At 44.2% G+C, this 14,772-nt stretch overlaps 1 non-coding gene across 1 annotated transcript; it reads left to right on the top strand.

Moving 5' to 3' along the window:
* The first annotated feature begins 458 nt into the window (after nucleotides 1–458).
* Nucleotides 459–572, top strand: trnal-uaa (transfer RNA leucine (anticodon UAA)). The gene is made up of 2 exons: nucleotides 459–496; nucleotides 527–572. It is a non-coding gene; the product is annotated as a tRNA-Leu (tRNA).
* The last annotated feature ends 14,200 nt before the right edge of the window (nucleotides 573–14,772 follow it).

Here is a 14,772-nt window from a genome sequence, read left to right as displayed (position 1 = left end):
GCCGGGTCCACCCGTTGGTGCAGCTCAGAAAGATTGTTATCTTTCCCATCAAAAGACAGTACTTTACGCAAGAAAAGCAGGATGCCGTCTGCAAACCCAGCGTTATGTGGTGTTGTCCAGTTAGTACATAACACGTTTCACGTTGTGTACAAAAAAATCACTTAAATTATCTCCAGCAGGTACCTTGTTAAACGTTTTGCAGCAACTCATGACAGCTGAATAAATCAACCGTTCCTGGCAAAGTCATTGACGTTTAATGGCGAAATTCAGTTTTCTCATTTCCTTCCACCATTGATTTGACTGTTGAACAGCGGCACAAACTTAAGGGTCGCGGGTTTCAGGCAATAATTGGTGGAAGGGACATTCACTGGCCCCATTGCTGGCTGAAAAAAATAACAAAGAGACTGGCTGAGGGCACGAAGCGTTTGATTCCTATATAACGGGAGTTGGGCATGGATGTCAGGATGGCCGAGTGGTCTAAGGCACCAGACTTAAGGAGTAAAATCCTTCCGTAATAAAGCGAGCGATCTGGTCTCCAGCTGGAGGCGTGGGTTCGAATCCCACTTCTGACATACGTTTTGTTTATTTGTAAATGTGGCCTTTTCAAACAAGGTCAATTAATATTCGGTAACGAGACTTACAATGGATGAAAAGGAGCCAGGAAAACCACGGATTGTTTTCTCCCATCGGGTCTCGGGGTACAGCGAACTCAGAGTACAGGCGGTTTTGGTGAGATGAGTCTATGACCTCTTCTCCACCATGTCTTTCGGTTCGACAGTGTGATATTGGTGCCTGGTAGGCAGGTGGTTGCTGAGTGTGTTATCATTATTTCATTGTTTAGACGAAGTGGAAGAACGAACACAGGGCGACATTATAAGGGACCCTGGTAACATAAATGCATTTCAGGCGAGTGCCGTGTGTTTCGCGGCTTGGAGGTGCTGGGAATTCTGGACGCTCCTTACCCTCTGCATGACCAGATCTGTAGTTGGTGCTTCCAGTTTGCCCAGCTTGAGCGCCGTGTTTCGTATCCTAAACTTGGACTGGAGGCCTGCAGAGAGGAAAGTCGCATTACAGAGCACATATCTTTGAGATAGTTGCTTTGAAGCTTAAGGAACGACACTTACAGAAGGAATGGGTGTCCAACAGGCAGAGGAAGGACGGGAAAAAGGCAAGCAGCCAAGGAAGCATCGGAGAGGGTTACGCTCGAAAATCCTGCCTCTCTCTGTTTTGGGAGTGGTGGTTTGACCGTTTCACTGAAGAGTACACACAGTGCCTTGATTACCACGTGTGAGTCAGCTGTACATGGAGGGAGGGGAAAGCTTCCAAGGACAATGGGTACAGGAGACTCGATGTTGGTAGTGGTGGGGTGGGGTGGGAATAGACAGGGGCTTTTCAGCTCGTAGCCGTGAATCCACGATGGAGTTTCCATCCCAAATGTCCAGGATTTCCCAGGACGTCTGCTGGGTGTTCTAATTGGGGAGTGTAAACAGACAAAGTTGATGTTCTACGTTTCTACCAGCGACATGGGAATGAAGTCCATCTACGTAAATTTCGGGCAACGACATCGTCAATTAAAGAACGAGATTACTTCCGCTTCATCGCTTTGGTCAGTCCAGGAATAGGATGAACGGTTGCATAGATGTTTGTTCAAGGGGTGGTGTAATACTTTGGATTTCTAGATGACTGGTATGACAGCTGGCGAAATTAGGACGTTCACAAGCTAGGAAGGTTCTCCCTGTACAGTACTGGTTCAATACCCTTGCAGAGGCCTACTCCAGTGCTGCTGAGGAGGTTTGAACGAGGCAGAATGGAAATGGGATACCGAGAAGGAATCAGGGAATATCCTCCGTGTGTAACGGGAGACGGCACATAAAATAATGCGGAGAGCCTAGGGGACACGAAATATCACTGACGGGCAAGAATGAGGAAAAGCACACAAAATGCTGGAGTAGCTCAGAGGGTCATCCCAGATGAAGGGTCTTGACCTGAGACGTAGTCTGTCCATTTCTCTGCAATGATGCTGCCTGACCCGCTGAGTTGCTTCCGTATTTTTGTGTTGTTCCAGAATTCCATCATCTGCAGTGTCTTTTGTCTCTGAAATTAAGGAAAATCTCGAAGCACCTGGTGAGAATAGTCAAGGCAAAATTGCAACCAAGGAAGTTTGGGGCGCTTCAGTGACTGAAGTGACAAACTGTGCATGGAGCCAGATGACGTCGGTCCTTAAATGAATGCGTCACAGCTGTATTCACAAAGGAGCTGAAGCTTGCAGATGCAGAGGTCAGGGAGGGAGACTGAAATCCTATAACATGTTATCATTGAGAGGAGTATCAAATAACTTCGTGGGCTTAAAGGTGCAAAACTCACCATGGTCTGCACAGTTGTAGCCAAGGAAGAAGATGGAGGAGAGTGCTTGGGTCCGGAGAGATTTTTATATCTTCGCTCTATGAAGATGATGTTTCAGATGACCAACATACTGTTCCGTCAGAGAAGGACATCAGTAAAGAGAAAGATATATCCCCAGAGTAGTCTCTTCCTACACGCCCCTTATAACTGGGCATTTTGTCAAAGTTATCTGTCAGTGCTCACAACGTTCGTCGCTACATACTTCCTTGCATTAAGATTATTTTGCCAGTTCTGTGACACCTCTGCCAGCCAGTTCTCACCTCTTCATTGCTTGCCACACTTTCACCATTTGTATTTGTAAATAGAAACCTGCAGACTCGTGTCTGTCGTGTTTTGAAGGATTGTGGATGGAGTGAAGAAAGGGAAGTGATGGCTAGAATGCAGTAAATGGGAAAGAAAACTCTGAAATCCACACGTGTCGCAACATTAACCACTTCTGCCCTTCTATAGCTTTGGAGAACAAGTGGCACGTTAAGGATCCTGAGTCGAGTGTGTTGCCTGGTGACGTGACCGAGTGGTCTGAGGCGCGAGATAAACTATCCAGAAAGCCGTGGCTTCAAATCCCACCATGACCAAAGAGGTGACTTCACCATTTTCTTCTCGGGTAACTGCTTCGTGGATCGTACGCCCCGACAAAGAATTTTGTTTTTTTTCGTTAATGCATTAAATGGGAAAGCATGGAATTTAATTCATCAACTCGCGCGTCAAACTGTTTCACTGTGAAGAGAACACCGGCTTCCGCGTCAAATCTCGGGGATAACATCCGTCAATCATTGCATCTTGTCTGCAATTAATATCTGAACGTTGTCTCAGATGCTGACATACTTCCCAAACTGCGGGGTATGCGATTAGGGGCAGTTAACCTGAGCAGTATTTCGACACATTCAGCATCAGGCATCTTATTTTGCACACTCTTGTTAAATGCTGAGGGAATTGGGAACGTTGATGTTTTAAGAGACGAGGCTGTCTTTGTGTACAACTCATCGTAAACCAAACTGCAGTCGTCATAAGAGACTGAGAATCGCAGAATTTAAGTGGAACAAAGTTTCTCTTCAGCCAGAAATCTGGCTTTGTATTGGAGGAGAGACAGGGGGCACTAAGCCTGTATTGTTGGAGAATATTTCAGCTACACCTACAAAAGGGTAACGGGGTTCGACAGACCTGATGTTCAGTGTTCTACTGAATGGATAAAACACCCCGCGAAATGCCAACAACATCAGCAGCGCCCGATGAAGTTATGATCTGGTTGTACAAATAAAACACAAAATTAATAAAACCTCGAAGAGATGTCGGAATTCCATGTTCCTGCCGATCTGTATGTTGCCACAATCACGAACATGACCGAACAGGTCTGGCAGCTGCTCTCCTGGATACTGAGGGATATTTGTCATACGTCGTGTTCTTTTCACTGAATTAACGTTGGCATGGATTCGATGATTTTTTTCCTAACGTATCGTAACTGGCTTTTTCTGCCCCAATTACAAATTCGAACATCTTGAAAACAACAGATGTAACACCAGTGGGGTTATGGTGTCCGTTTTACGTCATCCCCCTTTTCAAAATTAAGAAGTAACTTTTCAAATTCGTTGGCACCTTTTCGGAACTCTGCGAATTTTCAAACAAACTTCAACCGACGGCTCACTAACTCTGCAGCCACGTACTGTAAACCCTTGGTCGGAGGTCCTCAATACTATTGACTTGTCTGTCTTTGCCCCCATTTGTTACTCCAATATCCCGTGTTGGCGACAGCTGAAATCTTCAACATGCTGGTTGAGGTGTCCTCTACCGTGAAGACTGGTGCATGTTGTTGGTTCATGTTGTTTGCCTTCCTCCCCGGTATTAATCCCCCTGTGTCACCATCAATGCACCAACATAACCTCAGCTACTCTCTTCAATCTTCTCTCCCAATTGAGGCCCCTGTGGGTTGTTTCAGTATCACCTGTTGCTTGTTGCCCGATGTCAGTTTTCTGCACCATTATTAGCTTGTAAGTTGAACGCTGCAGTTTCCAAAAATACAACCGCAGTAGCCTGAACTACCACGGTTTTAGGCATTTGTAGGTTTCAGTTTTTCATCAACTTTGCACTTAACCTCCCTTGTTAGCCATGAACTCTCTCGATCGTATGCAGTCACATCCAAAATTCAGTTCGCTGCTTCCTGTTTGTATCAAGGTTCTGATGAGGTCTAGATCGGAATAGACCAGCCGAATTCTACATTGAGTTGGGATAAGTCCTACTTTGTAGAAGGTCGCTGAGGCGGCTTTGATTTAGTCAGAACATCTTTTCGGGACACAGATTGAGTCCGTAGTGGGTCACTCGAGATTGCGGGATGAATACCTGGAGAGTGTAAGAGGAGAGTACGTTTCCATGATTAGGAGAGTCTCGGGTCCGAAAGCACAGCCTCAAAATAGAAGAGCGTCCCTTTATAACTGAGACGAAGATGATTTCTTTCAGTCAGAGGGCGGGGAATCTGTGGAATTCGTAGCCACAGGGGGCGGTGGAGGCTAAGTCGTTGCGTTTGCTAAATGCAGAGATTTACAGATGTCTTGAGGGGCTTAATAGTCACCGGGAGAAGGCGGGAGAATGGGGCTGAAAATAACATCATATATAATTGAATGACGGAGCAGATTCCATGAGCCGAATGGCCTTATCTGTTGGCCAAATTCTTATCTCTTATGGTCTTATGAAACTGAAGGAATCTCGGTGAACATGTCGCATGTTTCCTGTATCGCAAACTGAGCAAAACGATAGTCCACGTCAGAGGAACTGTCCAGGTAAAGGGAGAATGAGCGGTTCATGTGAACATCGGATAACGCGTTAAAATTTCGAGTCTGGTTTATTGAGTGGAATACAGGAAAATACACAGTGCGTTAGTAGGACGGTTTTAATGAAGTCGTTGTCTCTATCGAGAATTAAATTTCTGTGCAATCATGGAATGAGATCAAGTGAATTTTGTGGAACATTGGATATGAGGCATGACAGAGTTACTAGATTCATGGACTAATTTCTGACGGAGTGGTCAACTGAGATGAATTTATTGATGTCATCTGGAGGACAGGCAATGAAGGCAGACATTTGGGGGAGTATTTTGTATTCACCCCGTGGTGACGCCAATATTATTAACCACGATGGGCGCTTCCTCCGCACATTAATGATACTTCCGATTGTGTCTGAATAATTCAGGTTTAAAAGTGATTAACTCAACCTGTTTGTTCAATGACTCTGAACAACATCAGACTAATTAGTTCCAAGTGTCCCACTGGAGAGGTTAATTTTTTCTATTAATAGGAAGATCCTTATCGTGTGCCGCTCCAGTATCAGAGACAGAGTCACCTACGACATCGACAGCAACTCTCTCCATACTCTTTAGAAAATGTTCTTTGATTTCGAGATACTCTATGTCATATCAGATTGAGAAGATCTACTATCCTATCCTGGCTCTTTTCGGGGTCCCTGGTAAGTCAGCTGATCGGCTGTTTGCTGATCACTGTGCTTCCCCGTGCCGTCATTACAGAAACCAGAGTCATCAGTTCCTGATCCTCATGTGCGGTTTGTCAGCGTGCCGCTGTTCTTTTTTCTGATTAAGGTATTCATCGGCCAGGTGGCAAGTAACAGAAAATGGAGAGACTCCTCCCACCTCAATGTGATACTATCGGAGGGAGACCAACAATTTCTGGGGTGCATTGCATGCTTGCACCGAGCACCTGCGTCCGACTGGACAGGTGCACCTTGGGAGAATACGATCATTGAGCGTGGTCTGCAACAAGGGTTTGGACTGGACACAGAAGACAAGTTGGCAGCAAAGTCGATTGTTGACGATCTTCACCCTGACCAATCGCAGTCACACTGTTGACGAGTAGATCCGGTATCTCCTGTTCTCTGTTACTTGTGGTCACTTGTGAAAAATTACAGGGTTACAATTTTCATTTCACATTACTTTCCTTCTCTGTATCGTAATTGATCAATGGATTGAAAAATCCAACACCAACTCGGCACATTCGAGGAATCATTCATGGCGAGACGTAAACTGGCTCCAATCAATCTCCTGCTCTATCGCCGTGCAAGTAATTGCATTTGTTGTCACTTCAATAAATTGAATATTGGACCACTTTATTGATACAAAAGCTCTTTATCAAATGTCAGGGTAGAATGGGTCGGGCATCTGATCGAATGTCAGTGGTGGCTAAATTGCCCAAGGTCGGGATGATCGGCTAGAATTAAGAAAACGCAATATCAATAAAATCTCGAACATCTGTTGGAATTCCATGTTCGTGATCAACTGGTTGACAACACGCAGACAACCAATTTGCGCCACCAGTGAGTAAAGTGTAGGTTGGAGCTGATCTTTCTGAACACAGGAAGGAAACGAAATCACACATGCTGAAGACCCCGGGTCCGAAGCAATTTGTCGCTGTGATTAACTGAATAAACCCAAAATAATATTACCGAAGCCGGTCACATCCTGTTTGTACTTTTGTTGCAGTCGCACAGACAGGGATTTATCTCACTGTTACCTGTTCAATTTCAAAATCAGCAAAGGAATCTGAGATTCGTCTTAACCGAGCAAGACGTACTCGGCACAGTGGTTCTGACGGTTCTGGAAGGTGGGAGTTTGAGCACCTTCACTGCATTTCATCAGTGAATGTTCCTTTCCTTCCAGATATTTAATCCAGGAATCCAGGAATATCCGACACCTCTTACGTGCTGATTGATTTTTCTTCTCATTTCCTTTCCCACAGTTAACCTGGTGACGATTATGATCCTGTCTCTGAAAGGGTGCGGTCTCTCCAGGTGTGTCACCCGCTACCTGTTGGCCATGGAAGCGGCGGATCTACTGGTCGTTATTTTCGATCTAATATTGAGGCAGATCCCGATTGTCTTTTCCATATGGTTTGTGATGTTCGCCCCCGTGTGTAATTTCCACGCCGTCCTGCTTCATGCCGTCACGGACTGTTCCGTCTGGTTCACCGTCACGTTCACCTTTGACCGATTTGCTGCCATTTGTTGCCAAAAGCTGAAATCTCGGTATTGTACCGAGAAAAGAGCAGCTAGGATTCTGGGAACAGTGACGGTTCTGAGCAGCATAAAGAATGTTTTCTGGTATTTCATGTACACACCTTGGTACAGGTTGGTGAAGACTCCTTGGTTTTGTTACATAAACCTCCGTGTTATAAACTCAATGGCATGGACAACAATTGAGTTTCTTCATTATTTTATCACCCCTTGTGTCACGTTTGTTTTGATTTTGCTCTTCAACGCCTTAACAGTTAGACACATTTTAATGGCGAGCAGAGCCTGCAGGAGACTCCGGGGTCAGAAACGAGATCGAGATCAGAAACATCAGATTCCTCTTCCGCAGGGTGAACAAAACCAACCTGTTCATGTCTACCTTTCTGCACCAATTCAGCAACATCCAAGTGAACCTTTTTCCGTACCCGCTCTATGCAATGACATTCTTCCTGTAGGATGACGAGTGAACCTGGACGCAATTCTCCAGATGTACCCTCATCAATGCTTTATGAAGTTGTCACATGCGGTCCCCACGCTTTTATTCACTGATGAAGGTAAACATCCCCCTCTGCTGCCACTTTCGACGATGGAAGGACATTTCCGCAATACCCCCAGTTTCTTTGACAGGCTTATGTTCCACCCACTATTATTCAACACAAGGTCCCAACTGATTGTATCTGCTGTAGCCTAAGAAACTCCTCCTCTTATCTGCAAAGCTGCAAATGTTCATGTCTTCGTGGCATAGAGATGGATAAATCCCCAGAACCTGACCAGCTGTTCCTCTCCGACAATGTGGCGCTCCCTCAGTACCACTGTTCACCTGGTGCAATACCATCTGTGCACCACCCTCCAGCAGTGCGGATCTCTTCTGCACTGTTGACCTGAAAATGGAGATCTTCCACAATATTGTCAGATGCTTCGTCCATAGAACCATAGAACCATACAGCACAAAACAGGACCTTCAGCCCACTATTTTGTGCCGTCATCAAACCATCCTCACACTACCTAACCCCTTCCTCCCTCATATCCCCCCATCCTACAATCCTCCATATGCCTATCCAACAAGCTCTTGAACCTGTTCAATGTATCTGCCTACACCACCACCCCAGGCAGTGCATTCCATGCACCGACCCCTTTCTGAAAGGACTCGTCAGATTGGATTCGTGTAGAATAATTCCTGTCGCTGAAGAATCTACAACCAGAGAGGTACCGCTAAGGATATCAGAGAAACGTTTATCAATGAATAAGGGGCATTTTTTCACTCGGGAATGAGGAACCCGTGGAATTCAGGCCCAAGGAATGCTGTGGTGGCCAGGTTACTGAATGTATTTCAGAAGACAGGCAATAGATTGCTGGACAGGAGAATGGCGAGTGAGTTGGACATACGGTTGAGAGTTTGGACGAACCTGGTGACATATAGAATGGCGGAGCTGCCTTCACTCGCTCAGTCATGACATTGTGATTTTTATATTTCTTTTTCACTTTCTGCTCAATGGGGGATTGTGATCAGTCAGCAGGAAAATTTTCCTTTGGGTCATCATCCCGGCACAGTTTCACAGTTGCAATCGACATTGTTAACCCATCCAGCTATACCTTGCCGACGAGCTTTAGTTTAAAGCTGGTATTCGATTCTGCTGGCCTCATAATCAGGTGAGAGAATGTCTTACACAAGAGCGGAGGAACGGATAACGACCAAGATCCACTCATACACAACAATGACTTGCAGTATAGCCTTGTTTTATTATCAATGTTTATTGCTTTTTGAGTCTGAATCTCTCATTAATTCTTTAATCTGTAGCCAGTCAGACCTCGCAGATTGAAGCGGATTTGTTTGCTTCTCGGTGAGCCGAACAAAACGCTGAAAAGTGGTGAAAATCCGGCAAATCGAATTGGCACATCTGCAGAAGCGAAACATTCGGCAGAACTAAAGAACCGAGTCTGCGCGTGTTTACCATGTGACTGGGATGCAGGCAGAGGCTGGAACTAAGTGCAGAATTGGATGGGAAATTGTACAATATATTATTGCCGTGTTTGCAGACTTTCACTTCAAAACATGACTCTTCTTCAGTCGAAATAAACAGTGCAGCACCAACGTAACCATGGATGTTGTCAACGCGCTGCTCAAACAACTGGAATTAATGTTCATGCCTCTACCTTATTCTTCTGATCCCACGGGATGTGTCTCCCTGATGGATAAGACGGCTGCCTCTGTAACGCGCTGTCAGGTGGATTCCAGCATCGAGCAGCGAGTTTCTCCATGACTTCTACGCCAGGATGATAGTTCCACCCAGCGCTTATCCATTTTCTGTGCTGCCTCCAATTATACAGACAGAGATTATTTACTATCCGATTGTAACTGCCTTTTGAATTCCTGGTAAGCGATGAAACACAACTAGGATCGATACGATTCTGCGATTCATCTTTTGTTTCCATATCTCATGCCGTTAACAATCTGATTTACATTTTCCCCTCATGCAAATCCATTGAAAGACCGAATGAACGGTGGCCGCTGATTTCGGCGTTGCTGACAGTGGTGACATTTGTTTCGGTGACCGGAAAAAAAGGATTCCTTGTTTTCATTTGCATAGGAAACACTTTAGATCTGTTTCGTTATATGTTGCACTTACAGGTTGTTGTGCTTTGACTGAAAATCCCCGCAGGCAATAAAACCGATTCTGTTCAAGTTTTTGTGACCATTAATCACATTATGACTCCCGGATTTCCAGTTACTCTTCGGTAAATCTTTTCAAAATGACGTCATAATTATTTTTTAAAATTCCCCGCTACTCAGTCCAGGCACAACGCCAGCGCTCAGTACCCACACACGGAGCTGAGGTTCTCAGCTGTCAGGACAGCAACTGTGGTGTATCTGATCAAGATGTCCCCACTGTAGAACAGTAACGTCAGGATTAATAAATTCAGGAAAGTTATCGGACGCGAAAAATATATCAATCCAAGAGCTGACTGCTGAAGAGCGAATCACTCCCAATGAAGCCCTGCCAATTTAATATCTGGAGAAGTTTGGCAGAAAGGCGCAAAGCTCAGCTCCTCGGCAGATTCTTCTGATGATCTGTAAAATCACCAGAAAGGGAAAATCAGAACGATGTCTGGTCGCTCCGTGTCTACCTGTTTCTAATTATTCCTAGATTTAAGACGAGCTGATAATTACACTGGAAATTCCGCTCTTGACTCCAAGCATTGTTTTTTGAATAAAACGTTTGAGCTTCACTTGACAGGTGACATTACATTGAGGTATAAAACTAGGAGTATTAGTGAGCTGCAATTATCTGCAGTGAAGCAACGGTACGATCAACTTAGCAAGGAAGTCCCAAGAGGAAGCCCTTCATAAATTAATTTGGCGATGATTCACGTTCCAAAGTAGCATTTCAAAGTAATTCAGCTGTCAAAGTTTTGCTTCGGTAAGAAGTTACACTGCGTGTAATGTAATGTAGTCATAGACTTTTAAGCCAAGGAACCGGGTCCTTGAGTCCAACGCCTCCATGCCGACCAATTGGCCGACATGATCTCCACCCAGTTGCCTGCATCTGTACCGTATCTACCGAAGCCAAAACTGTCCGGTTAAATGTCTGAATTTCTTTTCAACATTGTGGTCGTACCCCTTACCCCACTCTTCCACTTACTCTCGCAATTCAATCCAGGTACCCACCACCCTGAGTGTGAAAAAGTTGGCCCTCGGGCCTCCTTTGAATCTTTACCCTCTCAGCTTAGACCTTTGCATTCTCGTTTTAGACTCTCCTACCCTGGGGGAAATACTGTGACCATTCACTTCATCCATGCCCCTCATGACTTTTTATACCTCTACAAAATCACCTCGCAGCCTCCGACTCTCCAGGGGAAAATAACTTACTGCCTATGCTTGTATCAATGCTCGATTTTGATCTGAGAGTGAAGGCGTCGATTGGCACTGCGTCACTGGCTCTGGAAATGTATGCTGACTGGTTAATCTTTGTTTCTGATTCCTTCCCCATCACAGCGAAAGTGCTGGCGATTGTGATCCTGTCCCGGGGAAAGTGCGGCCTCTCCAGGTGTGTTTCTCGCTACCTCTTGGCCATGACGGCGGCAGATCTGTTGGTCGTGGTCATTACGTGATACTGTTCCGTATTAATGACTTATGTCTCATAACAAGATTCCTTCACATTACCCAAGTGTGTTCTGTCCATAGGGCCCTCAATCATGTAGTCACAGACATTTCCGTGTGGTTAACACTGTCTTTCACTTTTGATCGATATGTGATGATATGTTGTCACAAGTTGCGGACCAGATATTGCACAGAGAAAACTGCAGCCGGGGTCATAGCCATTGTATGTCCACTGTTCCTTTGTAGAACATCCCGTGGTACTTTGTATTTGAACCCTTTTTTATTGAAAACAAGGTATAATGGGGCTGCTCTGTCGAGTTAGATTTCTACACTGTACCTGCATGGACAGCATTCAGCTGGATTCAACGCTGTTTGACCCTTCTTTTCCCAATGTTCTGCATATCTCTGCTCAATGCACTGACAGTGGGACACATTTTAACGGCCAGAGTTCGAAGGACTCTACGAGGCAGCAAGAATGATGTGAATCGCAATGATGCCGAGATGGAAAACAGAAGAAAGTCCATGGTCTTACTGTTTATGATATCCGGCAATTTCATACTGCTTTGGATGACGTATTTTGTGATTTTTCTCTGGATGCAAATCACTAAGCGCTATTATTCAACAAGTTTCATTGACCCATTTTTAATCTCAGACGGAACCAGCTACATGCTTCTGCTTTTGAGCTGCTGCACGAACACTTGTGAAAGTCCCTTTAAGATAGAGAGTGTGTGTGTATGTGTGTGTGGGGCGTGCTTACGTCAATAGAAGATAAAGGACGTAATGACGTTGTTAGAAGAAGAAGAAGAAGGAGAGAGGGAGAGAGAGAAGGGGGAGAGACACCAGCCTGCTAGTGTTCTCTATCGATGGATGAGAAACAATAACTGTGTCTGCCACTGAAATCCATGTATGAAAGTTGGAAGTAATCCGGTGGAGTTCACTTTGTTGCTGACCTGTAGAAGGAAACAGGTATATGTGTGGACGACCACGATTCGGATGCTTTCGGGGTGAGGAAGTCACTACCGAGTAAACACTGAAGTGTCATTTGGGTTCCATCGTGGAACATTTGGATTTTGTATTTACTCTCTCTATGTTTCTCTACATCTACGTCTTATCTTCAGACAACGGTGGTTGTTGAAGAAGCCCTTGCTCATGTTTCACCTTATGGCTTGCGGAACTGAACTTTAAGAACCATTCTGGAACTTGGAGTTTGGGACTTTGTCTCACACACACACGAAGAGTTTAGTTTTGGGGTTAACGTTCAAAGTTTAACATTTTTGAATTCTAACATACTAACATTTTTACTTTTATTTTACGTATTATCCTAAGTAGTGATTAATAAAATAGTTTCTAACTGAATCATGCTCAGTATGTTTATTTTGTTGCTGGTTCGTGACAAAATTGGGGGCTCGTCCGGGATAGTTCCCAAGGTTAACGAGATTCGTCCGGGATCCAATCCAAAGATTAAAGAGTGTCATCTGGGATCGTTCCCCAGATTGACGAGATTCGTTCGGGATTCAATGCAAAGATTTTTGAGGGAGGTCTGATAAATTCTTTTTAATTGGCTTGTGTGTGTGGAAACCAGCAGCAATGGATATTAAGGCATTTTTGGAGTCACCAACCCAAAAGGGATTGGAGGTGGCGAAAAAGGATGATCTGATAAAGATTGCTACAAGGCTAAACCTTACAGAAGTAAAGCAGTCTATGAGAAAGGCAGATATTCAGAGACTGATAGCTGGCCATTATGTGGAAAAGAAGGTGTTTGAGAAGGAAGTGTTAAAACAGTTTGCTGGCAGTGAAATAGCAATTTCTGAGGCACAGGTGCAGAAAGCAAAGATGGAGTTAGAACAAACACGACTGAATTTCGAGTTGGGACAAAAGAAATTAGAGGCTGAACGAGAGCAAACCCAGTTAAAGATAAGAGGCTGAACGAGAGCTAACTCGGATGAAGATAGAGGCTGATCTAGCAATGAAGCAGATGGAATTGAAGAGGATGGAGCTGGATAGTGAGGAGAAGGAGAAACAGAGGCAGCATGATTTACAAATGATGCAAAAGTGTTTGGAATCTGGTTCTGATGATGGCTTTTCAGCCAGCAGGGAGGTTCGATTAGTCCCTCCTTTTGAGGAAGATCAGGTTGATCAGTATTTCCAACATTTTGAAAAGGTTGCTGTGAGTACAAGATGGCCAAGGAAAGGATGGGCTCTTACGGTACAGAGTGTGTTTAAAGGTAAAGCTCAAAAAGCTTATTCGGCTTTGTCTGCTGAGGATGCAGCTGATTATACCATGGTAAAACAAGCTATATTGAAGGCCTATGAATTGGTACCTGAAGCTTATAGACAAAAATTTAGAGGCTTGAGGAAATCTGCAGATCAGACATATGGAATTTGCCAATGGAAAGAGAATATGTTTTGAACGATGGTATATGGCTAAAAATGTAGATGGGGATTTTGATAAATTGAAAGAATTGATATTAGTGGAAGACTTTAAAAGATGTGTTCCAGCTGAATTAACAACATATTTAAATGAAAAGGCAGTGGAAACTTTACAAGAAACTGCTAGGTTGGCAGATGATTATGCTTTAACCCATAAATCCAAATGGGGACAACTTAAAACCTTTCAAAATTGTTACAAGGACAATCCAGGTAAACCGGAGATTAAATTAAGAAACCTGGCCATGTGACGCATCTTGGTTATGTTGTAGGTCAAGGCAAGAAAGCTCCTGTTCAGGCAAAAGTTCAAGCAATATCTGAGTTCCCTATTCCCACAGGTACGAGGACAGTTAGAAGATTTATGGGAATGGTTGGATATTACCGAAAATTTTGTAAACATTTTGCTGATATTGATCTTCCCCTAACTAATCTTCTGAAGAAGGGAGTAAAGTTTGTTTGAACAGATTCTTGTCAAGAAGCATTTGAGAAGCTGAAAGCCATTTTATGCTACCATCCTGTGCTCAAAACACCTGACTTTGAAAAGCCATTTTCATTAGCAGTAGATTCCAGTGATGAAGCTGCAGGAGCTGTGTTGTTGCAGAAGGGTGACCTTGATGATATTGACCATCCTGTAGCTTACTTTTCAAAGAAATTTAATGAGCATCAAAAGAATTATTCTACCATAGAGAAAGAATTACAGTCGCTTGTTTTAGCCTTGCAACATTTCAGTGTATATGTTTGCACCCCTTAGAAACCATTGACTGTGTATACAGATCATAACCCATTGGTGTTTCTGAGCCGAGTCAAAAACAAGAACAGAAGGCTGTTAAACTGGA

Source organism: Pristis pectinata, chromosome 22 (assembly GCF_009764475.1).
Source record: "Pristis pectinata isolate sPriPec2 chromosome 22, sPriPec2.1.pri, whole genome shotgun sequence".
NCBI lineage: Eukaryota > Metazoa > Chordata > Chondrichthyes > Rhinopristiformes > Pristidae > Pristis > Pristis pectinata.
This window is presented reverse-complemented; position numbering and strand designations above follow the sequence as displayed.